This window comes from Kogia breviceps, chromosome 15, assembly GCF_026419965.1.
Source record: "Kogia breviceps isolate mKogBre1 chromosome 15, mKogBre1 haplotype 1, whole genome shotgun sequence".
Lineage (NCBI taxonomy): Eukaryota > Metazoa > Chordata > Mammalia > Artiodactyla > Physeteridae > Kogia > Kogia breviceps.
Window position 1 is genome coordinate 33559101 of NC_081324.1, and position 13947 is coordinate 33573047.

At 37.9% G+C, this 13947-nt stretch overlaps 1 protein-coding gene across 1 annotated transcript in view; it reads right to left on the reverse strand.

Moving 5' to 3' along the window:
* PIK3C3 (phosphatidylinositol 3-kinase catalytic subunit type 3) overlaps positions 1 to 13947 on the reverse strand; it is a 158040-nt gene that overhangs the window by 127312 nt on the left and 16781 nt on the right. The gene's annotated exons all lie outside the window — the stretch shown is intronic.

Here is a 13947-nt window from a genome sequence, read left to right on the forward strand (position 1 = left end):
ACTACAAAGCTACAGTAATCAAGATAGTATGGTACTGGCACAAACACAGACATATAGATAAATAGAACAGGATAGAAAGCCCAGAGATAAACCCACGCACATATGGTCACCTTATTTTTGATAAAGGACGCAAAAATATACAATGGAGAAAAGATGGCCTCTTCATTAAGTGGTGCTGGGAAAACTGGACAGTTACATGTAAAAGAATGAAATTAGAACACTCCCTAACACCATACACAAAAATAAACTCAAAATGGATTAAAGACCTTCATGTAAGACCAGACACTATCAAACTCTTAGAGGAAAACATAGGCAGAACACTCTATGACATAAATCACAGCAAGATCTGTTTTGATCCACCTCCTAGAGTAATGGAAATAAAACAAACAAATGGGACCTAATGAAACTTAAAAGCTTTTGCACAGCAAAGGAAACCATAAACAAAACGAAAAGACAACCCTCTGCATGGGAGAAAATATTTGCAAATGAAGCAACTGACAAAGGATTAATCTTCAAAATTTACAAGCAGCTCATGCAGCTCAATATCAAAAAAGCAAATAACCCAATCCAAAAATGGGCAGAAGACCTAAATAGACATTTCTCCAAAGAAAATATACAGATTGCCAACAAACACATGAAAGAATGCTCAACATCATTAATCATCAGAGAAAATGCAAATGAAAACTACAATGAGATATCACCTCACACAGGTCAGAATGGCCATCATCAAAAAATCTACAAACTGTAAATTCTGGAGAGGGTGTGGAGAAAAGGGAACCCTCTTGCACTGTTGGTGGGAGTGTAGATGGATACAGCCACTATGGAGAACAGTATGGAGGTTCCTTAAAAAACTAAAAATAGAACTGCCATATGACCCAGTAATCCCACTACTGGGCATATACCCTGAGAAAACCATAATTCAAAAAGAGTCATGTACCACAGTGTTCACTGCAGCTGTTTTTACAATAGCCCAGACATGGAAGCAACCTACGTGTCCATCAACAGATGAATGGATAAAGAAGATGTGGCACATATAATACAATGGAATATTACTCAGCCATAAAATGAAACGCAATTGAGTTATTTGTATTGAAGTGGATGGACCTAGAGTCTGTCATACAGAGTGAAGTAATTCAGAAAGAGAAAAACAAAAACCATATGCTAACACATATATATGGAATCTAAAAAAAAAAATGGTCATGAAGAACCTAGGGGCAGGACAGGAATAAAGATGAAGACCTACTAGAGAATGGACTTGAGGACACAGAGAGGCAGAGGGTAAGCTGGGACAAAGTGAGAGAGTGGCATGTAAATATATACACTACCAAATGTAAAACAGATAACTAGTGGGAAGCAGCCGCATAGCACAGGGAGATCACCTCGGTGCTTTGTGACCACCTAGAGGGGTGGGACAGGGAGGGAGGAAGGGAGGGAGGGAGAAGCAAGAGGGAAGAGATATGGGGATATTTGTATATGTATATATATAGCTGACTCACTTTGTTATAAAGCAGAAACTAACAAACCATTGTAAAGCAACTATACTTCAATAAATATATTATATAAATAAATAATAAAAGGGAGACTAAAAAAAATACTGTGTATTACAAGTCCAATCATTACACTTGTTAGAATTAAATGAAAGCAAATAAGATCAAGTAACAACAGCTAACATTTATTAGTGCTCAGTACTGTCCCACAATATGTTAAAAACTAAATATTTTATCTCATTTATATTTAGTCTTCACAGTAACTCAGAAAAGTAGATATAACCCTTATTCTTATTTAAAGATGAGGAATTCACAGCTTAGTAAAGGTTAAGCAGCTAATCTGAGATCACAAGTAAACGAGAGACACAACTGGAATCTGAATGAAAAATGGTCTCCACAGCCATGATTTTAATCACATCTCCATTTTTAGTTCTTGATCCATGTAAAGGGTTTTAGAGCTATTAAAGTACTTTACAGCACTTTATACATGTGAGGAGAGTATTATAGTTATTATTATTATTCCTCATAATGGCACTAGTAATAATGACAGCTTCAAGCTAGTAACGTAATTCTTAAATCTCCAGCATTTACAAGTGTGTCTTCAACATAGCAAGTGATGATGGTGGAAATAGAGGACTTTTCCATATACTTAAAATAAAAATCTCAGTGAGCTCCTCTAAATTAATACCTCAAAACAAGTACCCATTCAATGCAGTGCATTCAATGTAAAATATTGTCTTTCAAGGGCAAATATTTCAGCAGGTCAAACAGTACAATAAAATAATTTAAAATAAATAGTCTCAATCCCATTTCACAAAATTATGTAACCAGGAAACTTCTTGTTATCTTAATCTCAATTGTAAAGGATTATTTTGTGATCATGGTAATTTGTCAATGTTTATTCAAAACATACAGTATAGCCAGCATATTCAAGTAATCCTGCAACTAGAAAGACAATGTCATGAGAGAAAGAGGAAGAGTCCTTTTAAGATTTCCCCATACTGAGAGAAATAACTCACAGAACTTTGTAGCTCCTTCAGGCTCCTTCATGGCTCACTAAGAAATTAATAACTCCTGAAGATTAATTTAATTTCTAAACTGCCTTAAAAAATGGTGTCCTGGATAGCAGACACAAGTATTACGGTTACCAGAAAGGTAATATGGTTACTCACCCATTACAAATTAGTAAATTGGTACTCTAGACCAGGGCTGCTCAATAGAACAGCAATAATGGGAATACTCCACACCGGCACTGTCTACTAGGTAGCCTCTAGCTACCTAGAGGTAGCTGTGGCTATTCAGCGGCTATTCAGCACTTGAAATGTGATTATGGTAACACAGCAAGTGAATTTTAAATTAAATTAAATTTTGATTAACTTAAATTGCCACATGTGAATTGTGGCTATTATCTTAGACAGTACAGCTCTAGATTAAAAATAACCCCTTGAATTGATTGGCATGAACCTATTCTCAAGATACTAATTTTTCCTGGATGAACTAAAAAAAATCCAGTTCCTATTGTTATAAATCTGAGTCTGGACCCTGGACCCAGAATGACCCCATGTAGGCACTCCGAGGGTCAGCCTGAAACATCACCACATCTTACCACAACTTCCCTGTAGCAATGCGCACCTATATACTCTACCTAACATTCCCCACCCCATCTGTGTCACACAGACCACAACGCATTTTTCAAATAGTCATTGCTTTCTCTTTGCCTCCTCTTAATCAAATTGACAGAAACTAAAGCACATTCCAAAGGCATCAAGCAGAGCTGCTAAAATGAAGAGAGTGGAGAAGCATGCTTTTGAACTAACCTTTCATGTCTAAAGACATGGATTCAAATATAAATCAAACACTAAAGCTTGGTAGTCACATCCAAAACCCCAGGTGGATATGTATCCTAGTCATAAAATTCTTACAATACGACAGGCTGAAAAATGGAGCAGATGGGAACAATGGGCAAATTTGCTCAATTAAGGCCCACAATCATTAAAAGGCTGGTCATGGACAATCAAAGAGTAATAAGTGCCCAAGAGGTATGGGCTTTGATTATTTTCACAAATCAATTCAAACAGAAAGTTACTATGTTAGTAAAAAATTATTTAGGGAAATTTAGAGATGGGAAAGAGAAGATAATGAGGAAGATGGGGGAAAGAGGATATTTCAATATATTAATTTTCTTCCTATTCCCTACTAAGTCTAAGAAAAGTAAGTCATAAAAAATAAGAACTAAACTGAAGACTATTCAGTTTTTTTTTAACTTATTTACTTATTTTATTTTATTTTTGGCTGTGTTGGGTCTTCATTGCTTCTGAGGGCTTTCTCTAGTTGTGGCGAGTGGGGGCTACTCTTCGTTGCAGTGAGCGGGCTTCTCATTGCGGTGGCTTCTCTTGCTGCAGAGCACAGGCTCTAGACATGCAGGCTTCAGTAGTTGTGGCTCGCGGGCTCTAGAGCGCAGGCTCGGTAATTGTGGTGCACGGGCTTAGTTGCTCCGCAGCATGTAGGATCTTCCAGGACCAGGGCACAAACCCATGTTCCCTGCATTGGCAGGTGGATTCTTAACCACTGCACCACCAGGGAAGTCCCAAGACTATTCCGTTTTGTTTCCTTTTCTCACACTCAATTTTTCCTCAAAGGAAAACTAGGCATGTCCATAAAATGATGTAAAATCATTAGAGGTTAATTCCACTAAAACTATTCTGAAAGGATTTGACTTTTAAAAAAATGTTAAACCTAGAAATCAGTCTTTTAAAATTCCATTATTCATATTGCACTTATAATTTAACTTTCAGTTCTACCAATAAGTCAGAATAAGAATATTTAGTACAGCTTGAGTTTGAGATTCTTTGCTGAATAATTATCTAACACTGTCTCTTTATAGGCCATTTAAATAGCTCATCTTCATTTCACAGCCCTCTTGTCCTATTATCCCCAGACAGCCAGGACTAAAGCAGTTCTTTAACTGAATAAACTCTCTTAAAATTGCAGTTTGAGGGGCTTCCCTGGTGGCACAGTGGTTGAGAGTCCGCCTGCCGATGCAGGGGACACGGGTTCATGCCCCACTCCGGGAAGATCCCACATGCTGTGGAGCAGCTGGACCCATGAGCCATGGCTGCTGAGCCTGCGCGTCCGAAGCCTGTGCTCCACAATGGGAGAGGCCACAACAGTGAGAGGCCCGCGTACAGCAGAAAAAAAAAAAAAAAAAAAAATTGCAGTTTGAAAATCACCACTATGCTATTTATTTTGGCTCATGGGTACAATGCATGGTAACTATGCTTTGCTATTATTAAGATTAATATACATTTTTTTACTCTTAAGCCACCTTTCTCAACAATTAGAAACAGAGTAAATTCACTGGAAAAATCAAAGTACAACAAGAAAGAAACCATTCAGTTCTAACCACTTAAACCTCATCTACTTGAATACTCATTTCATTTCTTAAAATGATAGTGTGAGAAAATGAAGTATCTGCTCCTTTTATATGAAAATGGAAACAATAGCATAGACATTTTTCCAGGTTTTTAAAGAACCAAACAAAAACAATTTCAAAATATTGTAATACTGTACCAAAGACAATTTTGAAATGTTTTGAGGAAGAGAAAGACAATCTAACTCAACAAACTTTTTAATGTGGAACCAGAAAAATGAGAGGAGGAGAGAAGGAGGGAGAAAGAGAGCTACTGTGGCATAATTTTAAGGAACAAACAAATACCAAAATATAATTTTAAATTCAGAGTATACCAAGTATCAAAGTATACTCTCTCTGGTAAGTTTAGAAGTTAAGACCACAACAAATATCAAAGTATACTTTTTCTGGCATAAGGCAAGGGAAATACTAAGGAAGCCAGTCTGAAAAATTTAAGTAAAGAAGCAGGCACTAACCAAAAAAGAAAAACAACAAAAACAAAATCTAAGAGCACAGCCAGATCATTCATATTAGGCAGGTCCAGAACGATGCTTTACTCCAGGCATATGTATTACAGATGAACAGGAATGGCATGAACAATGATTCCACAACTGCCAACTGATGACTGACTGCATGTTGTTTCTCTATTAAGGTAGTAACTATAAAATCCAGGTAAATAAAAAAATCCCAATTATTTACTATTTCAGTACTTTTAGAATCATAGAATATAAATAGCTACATGGGACCTCAAACATCATCCATTCTAAACTTCTGATTTTAGAGGCTTAGATATTATTTTCCCAGAGCTGGTAGGACGGCCAAATCTCTGCCTCATACTACAATGCTCTTCCCACTGAAAAGTGCTTCCAAATGGCTAAGCTTCCAATTTCATCAAACCAAAGCATCATTTATAAAACACATTCATCTTCAATGGCATCAGGGATATAACAGTTTGAAACTTCAAACAGCATGACCAACTGCTGTACAGAAAAGAATGAAACATACTAGCCCAAGTGGCAAAAAATTAAAAAACGCTTCCTTCAAAGGGAGAGCAGTTCCTTCAAAAATGCTACAAACATGATGCCTTTTGCCCCTTAAGAAGTGTAATTATTGGTTTTAATGGTTTCCATTTAGTCTCTGGGGAACATGAGTTAAACACGAATGCAGGCTGTCACAGCACAGCAACCTCTGAAGGCTCCACTCCACTCAGAAGTAAGAAATAGAATTCTATTAGGGAAAAAGAACTTTGAAAGGAGCTCATCTCCAATTTGCATAAGAAAGACTTATTCTCATTAATTTTAATCCCCATTTTAAAGACTTAGAAGCAAATGCATAAATACTCACTTAAAAACTATTAGCCACCCTCAGTAACAGTCAGCGTATAAATTTTAATACCTATCTCTTGAAAAAGTAGGATCCTACTTGCCATCCTCTCCAATATAAAGAATTTAGACTGTTGATGATTGCTACCAATTAACAAAACTGTTAAGAAGGTTTCTTCCCAATACATCATTTAGTTCCACATATGCTTACTCATCATTTTGAGAGCTGCAAATGTACAATGATAATCAAGAGAATAAATATGAACCCAAACAACTCTTTAAGGAGTTATAGTTGCAACCATAAAAAAAGCTGACCATTATCAAGTCACACTTTTTTCTCCTACTATAAAATTCAAAAGATAAAAATGAGAAATATATACTATAACATGCTACATTAAAAAGTCCATTTCAAATTCCAATGCTGCTTTTACTGCTGTTTGAAAAATGTCAATCAGTTGTTACAAAAATTATTTCTGAACTCTGCATCAAAAATAAATGGGAAAAAATTAAGAACATGTGAATAGAAGCCTATATAATTTGTTTAATATAAGAGAACCTAGGTGGATGAATTGTGCAACTATATAGATTTTTATTTCTTGACTCTGACCATTCCCCCTCAAATTCAGAATTTCATTATTATATGAATTATAACATTCATTCTCAGATACCTTCAAGATGGCAGAGGAGTCAGACATGGAGATCACCTTCCTCCCCACAAATACATCAGAAATACATCTACATGTGGAACATCTCCTACAGAACACCTACTGAACGCTGGCAGAAGACCTCAGACTTCCCAAAAGGCAAGAAACTCCCCACGTACCTGTGTAGGGCAAAAGAAAAAACAGAGAGAAAAGAATAGGGACAGGACCTGCACCTCTGGGAGGGAGCTGTGAAGGAGGAAAAGTTTCCACACACTAGGAAGCTCCTTCACTGGCGGAGATGGGGTGTGGCGGGGGAGAAGCTTCAGAGCCACAGAGGAGAGCACAGAAATGGGTGCAGAAGGCAAAGCAGAGAGATTCCCTCACAGAGGATCAGTGCCGACCAGCACTCACCAGCCTGAGAGGCTTGTCTGCTCACCTGCCTGGACGGTTGGGGGCTGGGAGCTGAGGATCCAGCTTCGGAGGTCAGATCCCAGCGAGAGGACTGGGGTTGGCTGCGTGAACACAGCCTGAAGGGGGCTACTGCACCACAGCTAGATGGGAGGGAGTCCAGGAAAAAGTCTGGAACTGCCTAAGAGGCAAGAGACCACTGTTTTGGGGTGCATGAGGATAGAGGATTCAGAGCACTGCCTAAACGAACTCCAGAGATGGGCGCCAGCCACAGCTATCAGCATGGACAAGAGACGGGAATGAGACGCTAAGGCTGCTACTGCAACCACCAACTACACTGTGTGCAAGCACATGTCACTATCCACACCTGCACGCCCAGAAGCTTGTGCAGGCCGCCACTGCCAGGGTCCCATGATCAAGGGACAACTTCCCCGGGAGAACACACGGCGCATCTCAGGTTGTCGCAAAGTCACATCTGCCTATGCCGCTGCAGGCTTGTCCCACATCTGTACCCCTCCCTCCCCCCAGGCCTGACTGAGACAGAGCCCCCTAATCAGCTGCTCTTTTAACCCCATCCTGTCTGAGTGAAGAACAGAGGCCCTCAGGTGACCTACACGCAGAGGCAGGGCCAGATCCAAAGCTGAACCCAAGGAGCTGTGAGAACAAACAAAGGGAAATTTCTCCCAGCAGCCTCAGGAGCAGTGGATTAAATCTACACCTTGATGTACCCTGCATCTGTGGAATACATGAAGAGACGATGAATCATCCCAAAATTGAGGCGGTGGACTTTGGGAGCAACTGTAGACTTGGGGTTTGCTTTCTGCATCTAACTTGCTTCTGGTTTTAGTATTTAGAGTTTATTATCATTGGTAGATTTGTTTATTGATTTGGTTGCTCTCTTCCTTTTTTTATTTTAATATATAGATGTATATATTTTTTTCCTTTTTCTCCTTTTGTGAGTGTGAATGTGTATGCTTCTTTGGGGGATTTTTGTCTGTATAACTTTGCTTTTACCATTTGTCCTAAAGTTGTTTCTGACCGTTTTTATTTCTTTTTTAAAAATTACCTTTTTTAAATTTTTAATAATTTTTAATTTTTTTTATTTAATAACTTTATTTTATTTTTTTCTTTCTTTCTTTTTTTTCTCCCTTTTCTTCTAAACCATGTGGCTGACAGGGTGTTGGTGCTCCGGCTGGGTGTCAGACCTGTGCCTCTGAGGTGAGAGAGCCGAATTCAGGGCACTGGTCCACCAGAGACTTCCCAGCTCCAGGTAATTAATGTCAAACAGCAAAAGCTCTCCCAGAGAACTCCATCTCAATGCTAAGACCCAGCTCCACTCAATGACCAGCAAGCTACACTGCTGGACACCTTATGTCAAACAACTAGCAGGACAAGAACACAACCCCACCCATCAGGAGAGAAGCTGCCTAATATCACAGTAAGGTCACAGGCACTCCAAAACACACCACTGGACACAGTCCTGCCAGCCAGAAAGACAAGATCCAGACTCATCCACCAGAACACAGGCACCAGTCCCCTCCATCAGGAAGCACACACAAACCATTGAACCAACCTTAGCCACTGGGGGCAGATACTAAAAACAACAGGAACTAAGAACCTGCAGCCTGTGAAAAAAGACCCCAAACACAGTAAGTTAAGCAAACTGAGAAGACAGAGAAACACACACAGATGAAGGAGCAAGGCAAAAACCCATCAGACGAAATAAATGAAGAGGAAATAGGCAGTCTACCTGAAAAAGTATTCAGAGTAACGATAGTAAAGATGATCCAAAATCTTGCAAATACAATGAAGAACAAACAAGAAAGTTTTAACAAGGAGCTAGAAGAACTAAAGAGCAAACAAACAATGATGAACAACACAATAAATGAAATAAAAAATTCTCTAGAAGGAATCAACAGCAGAATAACTGAGGCAGAAGAATGGATAAGTGACCTGGAAGATAAAACAGTAGAAATAACTACTGCAGAGCAAAATAAAGAAGAAATATTGAAAAGAATTGAGGACAGTCTCAGAGACCTCTGGGACAACATTAAACAACAGCAATACTCAAAATACAGGGGTCCCAGAAGAAAAAGAGGAAAAACAAGGGACTGAGAAAATATTTGAAGATATTATAGTGGAAAACTTCCCTAATATGAGAAACGAAATAGTCAATCAAGTCCAGGAAGCACAGAGAGTCCCATAAAGGATAAATCAAAGGAGAAACATGCCAAGACACATATTAATCAAACTATCAAAAATTAAATACAAAGAAAAAATTAAAAAGCAGCAAGGAAAAAACAACAAATAGCATACAAGGTAATCCCCATAAGGTTAAGAGCTGATCTTTCAGCAGAAACTCTGCAAGCAAGAGGGAGTGGTAGGACATATTTAAAGTGATGAAATGAGGGTTTCCCTGGTGGCACAGTGCTTGAGAGTCCACCTGCCAATGCAGGGGATACAGGTTGGGGCCCCGGTCTGGGAGGATCCCACATGCTGCGGAGCAGCTGGGCCAGTGAGCCATGGCCACTGAGCCTGCGTGTCCGGAGCCTGTGCTCTGCAATGGGTAAGGCCACAGCAGTGAGAGGCCTGCATACTGCAAAAAAAAAAAAGAAGGGACTAAAGTGATGAAATGAAAAAACCTACAAGCAAGCAAGGAACTCATTCAGATTCAATGGAGACATTAAACATTCACAGACAAGAAAAAGCTAAGTGAATTCAGCACAACCAAACCAGCTTTACAACAAATGCTAAAGGAACTTCCCTAGGCAGCAAACACAAGAGAAGTTAAAGACCTACAATAACAAACCCAAAACAATTAAGAAAATGGTAAAAGGAACATACATATTGATAGTTACCTTAAATGTAAATGGATTAAATGCTCCCACCAAAAGACAAAGACTGGCTGAATGGATACAAAAACGAGACCTGTACATATGCTGTCTTTAAGAGATCCACTTCAGACCTAGGGACACATAGAGACTGAAAGTGAGGGGATGGAAAAAGACATTCCATGTAAATGGAAATCAAAAGAAAGCTGGAGTACCAATTCTCATATCAGACAAAATAGACTCTAAAATAAAGATTAGCACAAGAGACAAAGAAGGACACTATATAATGATCAAGGGATCCATCCAAGATGACGATATAACAATTGTAAATATTTATGCATCCAACAGAGAAGCACCTCAATACATAAGGGAAATGCTAACAGCCATAAAAGGGGAAATTGACAGTAACACAATCATAGCAGGGGAATTTAACACCCAACTTTCACCAATGGATAGATCATTCAAAATGAAAATAAATAAGGAAACACAAGCTTTAAATGATACATTAAATAAGATGGACTTAATTGACATTTATAGGACATTCCATCCAAAAACAACAGAATACACTCTCTTCTCAAGTGCTCATGGAACATTCTCCAGGATAGATCATATCTTTGGTCACAAATCAAGCCTTGCTAAATTTAAGAAAATTGAAATCGTATCAAGTATCTTTACCGAACACAACACTATGAGACTAGATATCAATTACAGGAAAAAAAATGTAAAAATACAAACACATGGAGGCTAAACAATATGCTACTAAACAACCAAGAGATAACTGAGGAAATCAAAAAATACCTAGAAACAAATGACTGAAAATACAATGGACCAAAACCTACAGAATGCAGCAAAAGCAGTTTTAAGAGGGAAGTTTATAGCAATACAATCCTACCTCAAGAAGCAAGGAAAACCTCAAACAACTTAATCTTACAACTAAAGCAATTAGACAAAGAAGAACAAAAAACCCCAAAATTAGCAGAAGGAAAGAAATCATAAAGATCACATCAGAAATAAATGAAAAAGAAATGAAGGAAACAATAAAAAAGATGAATAAAACTAAAAGCTGGTTCTTGGAGAAGATAAACAAGATTGATTAACCATTAGACAGACTCATCAAGAATAAAAGGAGAAGACTCAAATCAACAGAATTAGAAATGAAAAAGAGAACAACTGACACTGCAGAAACACAAAGGATCAATGGAGATAACTACAAGCAACTATACTGCAATAAAATGGACACCCTGGAAGAAACAGACACATTCTTAGAAAAGCACAACCTTCCACAACTGAACCAGGAAGAAAGAGAAAATATAAACAGACCAAACACAAGCACTGAAATTGAAACTGTGATTAAAAATCTTACAACAAACAAAGGCCCAGGACCAGATGGCTTCACAGGCAAATTCTATCAAACATTTAGAGAAGAACTAACACCTATCCTTCTCAAACTCTTCCAAAATATAGCAGAGGGAGGAACACTCTCAAACTCATTCTACAAGGCCACTATCACCTTGATACCAACACCAGACAAATATCTCACAAAAAAAGAAAAGTACAGACCAATATCACTGATGAGCATCGATGCAAAAATCTTCAATAAAATGCAAGTAAACAGAATCCAAAGGCACATTAAAGGGACCATATACCATAATCAAGTGGGGTTTATCCCAGGAATGCAAGGATTCTTCAATACATGCAAATCAATGTTATACACCACATTAAAAACCTGAAGGATAAAAACCATCTATTGAGATTAATAGATGCAGAAAAAGTTTTCAATAGAGGCAGAAAAAGTTTTCAACTAAATTCAACACCCACTTATGATAAAAACTCTCCATAAAGTAGGCACAGAGGGAACTTACCTCAACATATTAAAGGCCATATATGACAAACCCACAGCCAACATCATTCTCAATGGTGAAAAACTGAAACCATTTCCTCTAAAATCCTGAACAAGACAAGGACGCCCACTCTCACCACTAATATTCAACATCGTTTTGGAAACTTTAGCCATAGCAATCAGAGAAGAAAAAGAAATAAAAGGAATGCAAATCGGAAAAGAAGAAGTAAAGATGCCACTGTTTGCAGATAACATGGTACTATACATGGAGAATCCTAAAGATGCTACCAGAAAACTACTAGAGCTAATCACTGAATTTGGTAAAGTAGCAGACTACAAAATTAATGTATAGAAATCTCTTGTATTCCTACATACTAATGATGGAATATCTGAAAGCGAAATTAAGGCAACACTCCCATTTACTAGTTCAACAAAAAGAATAAAATACCTAGGAATAAACTTACCTAAGGAGACAAAAGACCAGTCTGCAGAAAACTATAAGACACTGATGAAAGAAATTAAAGATGATACAAACAGATGGAGAGGTATACCATGTTCTTGGATTGGAAGAATCAACATTGTGAAAATGACTATACTACTCAAAGCAATCTACAGATTCAATGCAATACCTATGAAACTGCCAATGGCATTTTTTACAGAACTAGAACTAAAATTCACAATCTGTGTGGAAAAACAAAAGACCCTGAATAGCCAAAGCAATCTTGAGAAAGAAAAACAGAGCTGGAGGAATCAGGCTCCATGCCTTCAGACTATACTACGAAGCTACAGTAATCAAGACAGTATTGTAGTGGCACAAGAAAAGAAATATAATTCAACAGAACAGGATAGAAAGCCCAGAGATAAACCCACACTCATATGGTCAACTTATTTTTGATAAAGGAGGCAAAAATATATATAGAGAAAAGACAGCCTCTTCAATAAGTGGTGCTGGGAGAACAAGAGCTACAGGTAAAAGAATGAAATTAGAACACTCCCTAACACCATACACAAAAATAAACTCAAAATGGATTAAAGACCTAAATGTAAGGCCAGACACTATAAAACTCTTAGAGGAAAACATAGGCAGAACACTCTATGACATAAATCAAAGCAAGATCCTTTTTGACCCACCTCCTAAAGAAATAGAAATAAAAAGAAAAATAAACAAATGGGACCTAAAGAAATTTAAAAGCTTTTGCATAGCAAAGGAAAACATAAACAAGATGAAAAGACAACCCTGTGAATGGGAGAAAATATTTGCAGATGAAGCAACTGACAAAGGATTAATCTCCAAACCTTACAAGCAGCTCATGCAGTTCAATACCCAAAAAACAAACAACCCAATCCAAAAATGGGCAGAAGACCTAAATAGACATTTCTCCAAAGAAGATATACAAATTGCCAACAAACACATGAAAGGATGCTCATCATCACTAATCAGCAGAGAAATGCAATCAAAACTATAATGAGGTATCACCTCACACCAGTCAGAATGGCCATCATCAAAAAATCTACAAACAATAAATGCTGAAGAGGGTGTGGAGAAAAGGGAACCCTCTTTCACTGTTGGTGGGAATGTAAACTGATACAGCCACTATGGAGAACAGTATGGAGATTCCTTAGAAAACTAAAAACAGAACTACCATATGACCCAGCAATCCCACTACTGGGCATATACCCTGAGAAAACCGTAATTCAAATGAGTCATGTTCCACAATGGTCATTGCAGCACTATTTACAATAGCTAGGACATGGAAGCACCCTAAGTGTCCATTGACAGATGAATGGATAAAGAATATGTGACACATATATACAAATGAATATTACTCAGCCATAAAAGGAAACGAAATTGAGTTATTTGTAGTGAAGTGCATGGACCTAGAGTCTGTCATACAGAGTGAAGTAAGTCAGAAAGAGAAAAACAAATACCATATGCTAACACATATATATGGAATCCAAAACGAAAAAGTTGTAAAGTGCTTGGCATTAAATCTTTCTCCAGACAT